Below are 10,654 nucleotides of genomic sequence, written 5' to 3' on the forward strand. Positions count from 1 at the left end.
CATCAATCTTGCGGTCTCTCTCTTCACATATTTCCCTTCATCCTCTAGCCCTATTAGCCACCGATGGAATTAAACTAAACTTGATTACCAACTTTTCTTTTCAAGTGTTCATCAAATGTGAATAAGCTGGTTGTCTCGGAGGCTGGCGGGTATCTCGTTGGATTTGGGCAGACGGGGATCAAATAATTTGTGACCGCAACTTAGAGGAATCAAATTGCATTTTTCAATATTTTAAGACTTATTTGGAAAATAAACAGGACAAGCCGGTTTGCCTAACTTTCCTAAAAGGCATGTGTGGTCCAGAATTGTCCGTAATTCCAAAATGAGTTACGGATTGAAATAAGAATTAATCTTTCCTGTACTATATACTATCAGCGTTGGATGAATGATAAATATATAAAATTTAAATTTAAAATTTAATTTTTATACATATGTCATGGATTTAACGGTAATAATTTAGACACTGTAAATATATATAAAATTTAATTATGTAATAATAGTACTTTCCCTCAAGGTTAATAAACACATCAAGCTCCATAACTTTCCTAAGAGTAAAGAGTTACTGACAAATCTAAGCCAGTAATAGTTTCTAAGCAAACGTTTTACCTGCTAATCGGTCAAATGTATTGTCCTACCGAAAGACTTCCCAAATTTCTTTTCCCTCCTTCTGACTAATAAGCCCTGAGCCCAGCTTTCTAATGTCTCAGCAAAACCTGCTTCCCTCATCCATGAGCTTCTTTCACCGTCCTCATCCTTCTTCAGTTTCTCTTATCTTCCTTAATCCTAGACGCTTCTAGGTGGATACCTATATATTTCCTTTCACCCATTTTCACAGCCTACCTGCATCCCCTCATTCATTTGCATTCTTTTTAATGATCAAATATTGGACTTTAACAATGATTAAGAATGGCGCTTCTTTATTATTCAATGTAACCTAAACACTACACAATATCACATGCACGTTTTGAAAAATTTGATTGATGCTTCTTCATTTAACTCCTGCGAAAAGCAAAATGGCATAAATAACAATTTATGGAAAATTTGGGAAATCAACCACAGAAAGATAATAAAACTCATAAACTAGTTAACTAACCATATGGATTGAGATTAATATGATGTTATATTTTTTTATAAAAAAAAAAAAAAAATTCGATACAGAAAAGGGTGAGATTTAAGAAGTAAAAAGGGGAAGAACCTAGGATATTTAGGTTTTGATGCCTCAACTTAGTTAATAGATCAAGACTTCCTTGGCTAATATAATATTATTGTGATTAAAGTTTGTATTTCTGGAGTGCCAAACTTCATGCACGAATTGGAAGAAGTAAAGGTGAGCTGCTTTTAATAACCATGCATATTATGGACTCTTTAGTCATGATGAATATGAAAGCATGATATACTAAACCCAATGCCTCAGAATTTCTGGAATCTCAACATTAGTTATTTGGGATGAAGGTCTTCTCAGTTATGCTTTATCTTTTACTTATGGGCAATATAGATACACAAAAAAAGGGGAAAAAAATACTTAAGTTAGATCATCCACACTTTTGTATAGCATAGGAAAGATTAAAGTTGCTTTGACAGACACACCCACTATGAATTATTTTGACAGGTCAGCTTCAATTTGAAAAGATACCTGATTTCCCCTTTACACAATGCTTAGCTACAACTCATGGCTATTAGGCCTACTACAGCGCGTTGGTCACCCTTTATAAGTACACAATTATTTGTGGGCGAACTTGATCCAAAAAAAACACGGGCTCCTATGACAACCAAAGTCATTCTAGGTCCGGATAGCTTAATTATGCTAAGAAAATAATTAAAAGGGAAAATGACCAATTTCGTCTCCAAACTTTTTTATTGCATTAATTTAGTTCATATATAATTTTTTTTGACCAATTTAATCCTTATACTTATTTAGCGATTCCAATTAAGGAATGCCGTGGCGGTACCACCATGTAAATTCAATCAAGTCACTAATTGAGCAACTAAGCAGGTTATTTCGGATAGTTCACTATTGGGGCGTGACAAAAGAAGTAAAATCTAGAGTTGGGTGCTGAGATTTATGTCAGCAAGATTCCAATCGAGTTTTGAGAATATTGGGGCTTTATTGAAGAAGCTCCACTGGGTTTCAGTTGAAAATTTCCAACCTTTATCACGTATCGGACTAAATCTTTCTGAAGATACTTTGCTTCCAGATTTCCTACTCACTTTTGCAGTTCCTTTAACTTTACTAATTAGGTTCGTTTAGGATAAGATGCTCGCCTTTTCAGAATGCAAATGATTTCCTATGCTTTCTCTGCATTTTTTTTAATTGATTTTACGTAAATTGCAGCAAGTTGAGAAGGAAGTAAAAGAAGACGTAGAGAAAATTGTACAAGACAGTGCTTCTCCACCTAAGGAAAATGAAGAAAAGCCAAAAGATGAGAACACCCCCGGTGAAACAGCAGTAACATTGGTTGAAACAGAGAAAAAGATTGAGGAGAAACAAAGTGAACCACTTATAGTTGAAGAGGTCGTGAAAGCTGAGGTGGAAGAGAAGCCAAAAGCTGAGGAGCCCCCAAGTTTGCCTATTACATCAGCTGAACTGGAAGAAAAGATCGAGGATAAGTACATTGAGCCTGCTGCAATTGAAGAGATTAAGAAACCTGATGCTATCCCTGCTCTGGATATTTCTTCCAAAGATAATCCGGAATTAGCAAAAGAATATGCTCCCAAAGAAGAAACTGTTAATGTTGCAGGAGTAGTGGATGACATTCTAAAACGTGAACCAGAAGGGCACTCAGAGATAAAAAAAAATTTGGAAACGCCACAAGAAGAACCACCAAAAGGATCCGAGGAGGAGAGGAGTTTGGACAGTCTCTTGGAGACTTTGTTAGTCAAGAACCCAAGGTTTAGAATTGGGTCCTTCAGGGATTTTACTTCTTTTGTTATTGCCCCAACAGAGAACTACCCAAAATATCCCTGCTTAGTTGCTCAATTAGTGATTTGATTGAATTTATATGGTGGCGCTGCCGTAATGTTCCTCAATTGGAACTGTTAAAGAAGTATAGGGATCAAATTGGCCAAAAAAATTATACATGGACTAAATTGACAGGGCAAAAATGTTTAGGAACGAAATTGACCATTTTCCCAAAATAAAATAAGAGTGCAGAAATTTCACTAACAAATTTCACAAAAGAAAGGGCATTTGTTGATAATTCTTGAGGCATGCACAAATACTATCCTTAAGGTGTTCATGGCCTCCATTACACTTAGTAATTTGCTTTTAGGTTAAGGCAATATATCTTTAGGATACAATAAGAATGAAGAACTTTGGATAGCAAAACTAAAAGGCATTTTTCTAAGAAAGGATCAAAATGGCTAAGTAAGTAAGATTGTTTTACTAAAACCTTGTCATTTATATAGGAAAAACAACCCAGAAGACATTAAAACTAAGGGATCACAATTTCCTCACTTCAATGATCATCAAGAGATTGCTCAAGTCTCCTTTAATAGGCAAAAACATGCCAAAACTGTTTCTTCACTATAATGATCATCAAGAGATTGCAATTAGTCTCCTTCAATGAACAAAAACATGCCAAAAGAGGCTACATTAACCATTCTTCTTTTGTCCAATATTTTGAATTTGACAAGCTTTATTTCTATTTCAATTCGCAAACTATTCCAACAAATTATCACCATGTCAGTAGCTTATCTATCTATTACAGGTGCGTTCCCTTTTCTGCAACAAGGACCTTTGTTTTCTTCCCATTTGATACGACAACTGGTAGGACAGAACTGGAGAGCGAGTGTAATAGCAGTAGAGTATTATTGAACATTACAAAAAAGAAAAATCGTTCCAAACGTACTTTAAATTCACCATCCAAATAAGTACAGAGTATACAGGGGAGACAATTTTTTTTTTACAACAAAAGTTTCAACTAGAAGGATTAAACATCAGTGCCAAGGATACATATTACAATTCTTCGTCGCCTGATGATCTTCACATGCATATAGGGAGTGATGATTTCAAGGCTACAAATTCATCGATTTCTTTGAAAGAGCCTCACCATTAAACCCTGTTTCATTTGGATAATAATGGAGTCACTAGGGGAAATAGGATGACCATCCACCACTCGGACGTGGTAATTGTAGATGATGGAGGCTGCCACCATTTTCATCTGAACAAAAGCCATCTCCTTGCCCAAACAAGTCCTTGGTCCGGCATTAAACGCAGGGAACTTGAAGGAAGGTTCGTGCCTGACTCTCCCCCGTTCCGATATCCACCTTTCAGGCTTAAACTCCAAGCAATCTTCACCCCATAAGGACTCCATCCTCCCCATGGAGTAGAAGAAAAGAATCAGTTTGGTATTTGGTTCGACGCGTACACCACTTGGAAGAATGACGGCCTGGACTGGAGCTTTGTGCTCTAAAGCCACGGGCGGATATAGCCTGAGAGCTTCACAGAGAGCAGCGTGGAGGTAAACGAGTTTATGGGACTGTTGGACATTGAAGAGCCTCGAATCTTGACCTTGTTTCACCACGTCCAACTCATTTGCTATCTCTTCAAGAATCTTCTCCTCAGCCCAATGATTTGTTGCAATCAGCCAGAAAAAGTGAAAAACCATGTGAGAGCTGTACTGGTGGTGTCTCTACCAGCAAACATCAAATTCAGAATGTTGTCTCTCATGAACGCTTTTGCATCGCGAATACTATTGTTTGTCTCCTCGTAAGCCTCCATTAAAGTGGTTAGTCCGACAAACCTGCGTTCCTCGTCAAACATTTTACTCCGTTTTTCTTGCTTCAGTGATATGCGAGGGTAAATGAATTGATCAAAAGCATCCCAAGCTTTGCTCAGCTTCTTCTCTTTACCGATTCCTAGCCATTTCTGAAGCTTCCAGTAGCGCTCCGGCAATATGTGCCTATGTAACAGGACTAACGCTAGATCGTTCATCGTTGAAAGCCTTCTCACATGGAATGTTTGGCAAATCCAAGGATAAGCTGCCTGGGTCATGGTCGAGTTCCAATTTTGATATGCTATCAAAAGCGAACCTCTGGAATATGTCTTGCAAGTCAAGCTGGGATCCTGTTTTTGCACAGTTTTGTAAAACTGGGAGGAGCCCTTTTTCCACTTTGTCCCAAACAGTTACTTCCAATACTTTCAGGAAACTGGGGTGGTGCATAAGCGACAAAGTTACTCTCCTGTGAGTTTCCCATAACTGGGAATCAGCATTGAAAATCCCATCTCCCAAAATATCAAATATTTTCCTGAATTCGGGACCCTTTGGGTAGTTTGAGAAGTTTTTGCTGAGAATGTAATGGATGTTGGCAGGATCACAGGTGAGGACCATGTGCATATTAGCAAACCAAGGGCCGCTGGCCTCGAAGGTGCCTCCACTCTCTTTAAGAATCTCTGTTCAATATTATTTTACACAGAATTTAAAGTACCTTGGATATTTTACTGGAGTTTTAAAATTATGCAAGATTTAGAAGTACCATTACCAATGTTTTTGGTTCGGGAATTCAAAGTTAAATGGTGGGATGAATTCAAACAAGAAATATGCTCCCAAGAGACCGTACTCAAATTTCTTCAAACAGGCGAAAAACTCAAATGGACCATGCAGCAATTAGTGACAGTTCAAACAAAAGAAAAAAATCCGCTTCAAAATGTCGCTACCTCTTCAAGTATTTAAATGCCAAACACCCTTTCAAAAGGAAAAGAGACAGAAGCAGCAAATCCGGCTCAAGATTTTTTCCTTTCAAAAATGATGACAAATTCGGATATGCTTCAAGAATATCTGAATTATTTGAAAGAACAAATAAAAGAAGACAAAGGAATTTCAAATCAAAGACCCACAACAGCTGGATCCACTACAGCGGAGGAATCTTCGTCATCACCCACTCAAACATCTGACCCTTTTGGTGGGCCCTGCGCACAAGATCCATATGATTACTAAAAGCTAATTTTCAAAAAGATTGTAGGCAACATTTTAAAAGCTACGGATTGTTCCATCCAATCAAAAGAAGATTTCAAGATTACGAAGATAAAAAGATAAGATTCAAATAAAATGAAAATGAAATGAGCATTTCGATTCATGTATAAATAGAGGTAGGATTTCAAAAGAGAGGCATCGATCACTTTATGTGATCTGAGCCATCTTATTGTAAACATTCTTCTAGTTTCCAATAAAATCAAAAGCTTTCATTCCTATTCGCTTCCACGCCCCACACTCATCTAAATTCAAGAACTTTAATTACAAGTAAGTTCAAAACTCTCTCTTCACTTTGGTTCAACAAGTCTGATTTCAATTATTTATTTTCTTTTTAAATTAATGCCTTCTTGCCTGGGCTGGTTCTGGGAAATCTTGAAATAAACTATATCTATTTGAAGTAAGGACCTTACTGTGAGACATTTCATAATCCTTTGGAGTGCGAGCCATACCTGCAAAATTAAAGTCAAGAAATAATTTTGTTGAGTTTCTCTCGAAACTGTTGAATTTGTTGGTCATAATATTGAATCTTTTCCTGAGAATGACCGGCTTTTTTGAGGACATCTTTGAAAATAATATTGAAATTAATTTGTCTTTTGAAAAGAAAGGCTTTTTCTTTTGGAGTCTGAACAGACCAAAAACTTGGTCTAATATAAACTGGGGAATGACTTTGAATTTGATGATGAGGAATAGGCTGAATTTCTCCTTGGGGATTTTTAATATAATAAGTATGATGTCTATTGGAAATATTTTTATCTTTTCTTTGAACAATAGGATCGTCCATTTCTCTTCGTAATCTTCGAATATATTCTTTGTGTGACTCACGATCCATTCCCTTGAAGAAATTCGCGAGTAAGAAAATCTGGTAATGAATTATTTTCACCTTTAATATATTCTATTTCAAAATCAAAAACAGATAAAATAGCTTGCCATCTAGCAAATATTTGTTTTGAAACAAGATTTTTAACATCTTTTTGTAAAACTTCTTTTGCTGATTTGCAATCAACTCTTAATAAAAAAGTTTTATTTATCAAATCATCTTGAAATTTAGAAATACATAATACAATGGCTAAAATTTCTTTTTTAATAGTAGAATATTTTTGCTGTGTGATATTCCATGCCCCTGAATGGAATCTTACTAATTGTTCCTGGGAATTTTCTGCTTTTTGTTTGAGTATGCCACCATATCCCTTTTCGGAGGCATCTGTTTCTACTATCATTTTAGCATTAGGGTTTGGAATACCTAAACAGGGTAATTCTATAATCTTAGCTTTTAAATATCTTATTTTTTGAGTATGTTCTTCTGTCTAGGGAGAGGGGTCCTTTCTTAATCTCTGAAATAATATTCTACACTCTGTTCTAAGATTTGGAAAGAAATCTGCTACATAATTTAAACATCCTAAAAATCTTTGTAATTGATTTTTATCTTTAATTTCATCTGGAAATTTACTTGTAAATTCTAGAGCTCTTGTAATAGGTTTAATAGTTCCTTTGGTTATATTATGTCCTAAAAATCTTATTTCTGTTTGAAATAATTTCATTTTTGGTGCTGATAATACTAATATATTTTTCTTTATTATATTTAGAAATATTTTAATATGCTTAAAATGTTGTTCTATTGAGTTTGAATATATTAAAACATCATCAATATAAACTATAATGAATTCAATGTGATTATTAAATATGTCATTCATTATATTTTGAAATTCTGATGGAGTATTTTTTAATCCAAAGGGCATAACTATCCATTCATAATGTCCAAATGGTGTAGTGAATGCAGTTTTATATCTATCTTTTTCTGCTATAATAATTTGCCAATATCCTGATTTTAAATCAAATTTTGAAAATATTTTTGCATTAAATAATCTATTTAATAAATCTCTCTTATTTGGAATTGGATATCTGATCCATTGTAACATTTTATTTAATGGTTTATAGTTAATAACTAGTCTCGGAGCTCCTCTTTCTTTTTCAGCTTGATTCATTACATAAAAAGCTGCACAACTCCAAAGTGATTTTGAATGAGTTATTAATTTCTTTTCTAACAAAGTTTGTATTTCCTTTTAACAAAATTCTAAATATTCTTTATTCATTTGAATAGGTCTAGCTTTAGTATGAATATCCTTATCTGAATATCCTTTTTCATATGGTAATTCTACTATATGTTTTTTCCTTTCCCAAAAAGCATTTGGAATGTCTGCACATACTTCTTTTTTAATTAATTCTTCTATTTTATTAATTTCTTGTTTAACTTTAGGATTTTGTAATTGTTCTTCGATTCTTATATATTTTTGTAAATTTTTTAACTCAGATATGTATTTCTTTTTGCATTGAATAGAGTTGATAGTTTGATATATAGAGGATGCTTGTAATGTTCTTATTTCTTTTTGTTTTATAGGACTTGTAAATGGAAATACTATTTCTTTTCCCATTATATTAATACTTAATCCTGTACTACTTACATTGAATGGATATATTTGAGTAAAAAATGGAATTCCTAGAATCATATCAGTTGTTAAGTTTTCTACTATATGAAATCTATGTTTTATGCAATAATTATTATTACATATAATTCCATTTCTTAATTTATATTTGACTATTAATGGTTGTCCATTAGCCGCATATAGTTCTTTATTGGTTCTTTCTAAATATTCTAATGGAATTATTCCTCCTTTAATACAACTTGTATCTGCTCCACTGTCGAATAAAGTTATTACTGTTTCTTGAAAATTTAATACTTTGACTATAACTAATCCATACCATTTTTGATAATTTATTTTATCAATGATATTTACATAATCTTTTTCTTTGTTTTCAGTTCTGTCTTCTAATATGGGGTTTTGAATTGATTCTATTGGTATTTTTGAACTTGAGGCTAATTGACGTTGTAATATAGTTTGTCTAATAATCTAGAAATACTAAAGGGTTCAATTATTTTTGGAATTTTTTCTTCTGCTAATATTATCCCCTTTAATTTTCCTAAATACGTTTTCCTTGTTTCTATATTATCTATTTTCTCTATTAGATCTAATAAAAATTCTTTATCTTCCTTTGTAGTTATAACATTTATATATTTTTTATCTTTACAATTACATTCATCTGAACTTATTTCTTTATCATCATTATAATCCTCAGATCCATTTGATATATCTTCCTCCTCTTCCTCATTTATCATGATTGCTAATATTTTTTCCTTTAATTCTGAATCATTTGAAAATATTTCATGTATCTTTTGCTTTATTTTGCAATTATTGGCTTTGTGTCCTATTCTTCCGCATTTCCAGCAAGTAATATTTCTATTGTTTTGAAATCTTTTCTTAAATTTCTTATAATAGGGTTCATTGGAAATTCTAGAAGGTTGTCTTCTCCCTTTTTTAATATAATCAAATTTTTTGTAAGATTTTCCTTTTAATGCAGAAGGTGATCTAATACCTTGAATACCAAAAGCTTCACAAAATGATCCTACTTCTTGTTTTTGTGATCCATACTTTTGTTGCATTTTTAATTCTGTGCATAATGCTAATCATTTTTTTTAATAAATCCTAATAATTGTCCCATGGTGACTCCTTCTAATGATAATATATTTGTACCCATTTCTTTTTGTAAATTAGTCATAATTCTTTGAGAAAATAAAGTTGGTAGTCCAGTAATAAATTTTTCTTTCCAAAATGACATATTACAATCAGGTCTTCTTATTACATGCGTTAAAAACATATCTTTGTACCATCTGTAATCTGTAAGAGTTGGATATCTTAAGTTGGTTAAAAACATTTTATTAGAGTGTAACTCTTCTTTTGGGTTTCCTACAAAATACATTGCAATTGTTACTATCAAGAATTCTGCTGCATCTGATTTAGTAGTGATGTTACCTTGCTCATCTTCAACTTCTATAGTGTGATTTAATATTGCAGTTTTGCTTTCTAATGTTAAGGCATTATCCCATCAAATTTTTAATTGGCCTGTGAATCCTGATATTAATATTGTTGTAATTGATTTTTCATCTGCATGTCTTACTTTATATGCTAATCTTGCCATTCCCATTTCTTGTAATGTATTTAATATCTCATATTCTGCTTTGCCATCTATATTCCATTCATATAATGATTTTTCATCATATTTACTGGTGTGAAATTTTGATCTTTCTTCATATTAAATATCTGGAGGTGTAGCTCTTGTATAATAATTTCTAGTGTCTATCATTTTCCAATTTTTATAGTTTCTTTGGAGTTTTTTATATTTTTTTTCTAGAAATTTTATTTATAGTATTATCAAATTGTCCTTCAACTACATCTATTAACTTATTGTTTTGTTCTTCTTCTTCTATGTTTGAAAATTCTTCTGGAGTGGTTGTTTCTTCAGAATCCGAAATTTCTTTAATATCTCATATTCTGCTTTGTCATCTATATTCCATTCATATAATGATTTTTCATCATATTTACTGGTGTGAAATTTTGATTTTTCTTCATATTGAATATCTAGAGGTGTAGGTCTTGTATAATAATTTCTAGTGTCTATCATTTTCCAATTTTTATAGTTTCTTTGGAGTTTTTTATATATTTTTTTTCTGGAAATTTTATTTATAGTATTATCAAATTGCCCTTCAACTACATCTATTAACTTATTGTTTTGTTCTTCTTCTTCTATGCTTGAAAATTCTTCTGGAGTGGTTGTTTTTTCAGAATCCG

At 32.9% G+C, this 10,654-nt stretch overlaps 1 pseudogene; it reads right to left on the reverse strand.

Moving 5' to 3' along the window:
* Nucleotides 1-3,914: 3,914 nt before the first annotated feature.
* LOC140013912 (alkane hydroxylase MAH1-like) lies at nucleotides 3,915-5,396 on the reverse strand (annotated as a pseudogene).
* Between the last annotated feature and the right edge of the window lie 5,258 nt (nucleotides 5,397-10,654).

The sequence above is a fragment of the Coffea arabica genome, chromosome 8c, assembly GCF_036785885.1.
Source record: "Coffea arabica cultivar ET-39 chromosome 8c, Coffea Arabica ET-39 HiFi, whole genome shotgun sequence".
NCBI lineage: Eukaryota > Viridiplantae > Streptophyta > Magnoliopsida > Gentianales > Rubiaceae > Coffea > Coffea arabica.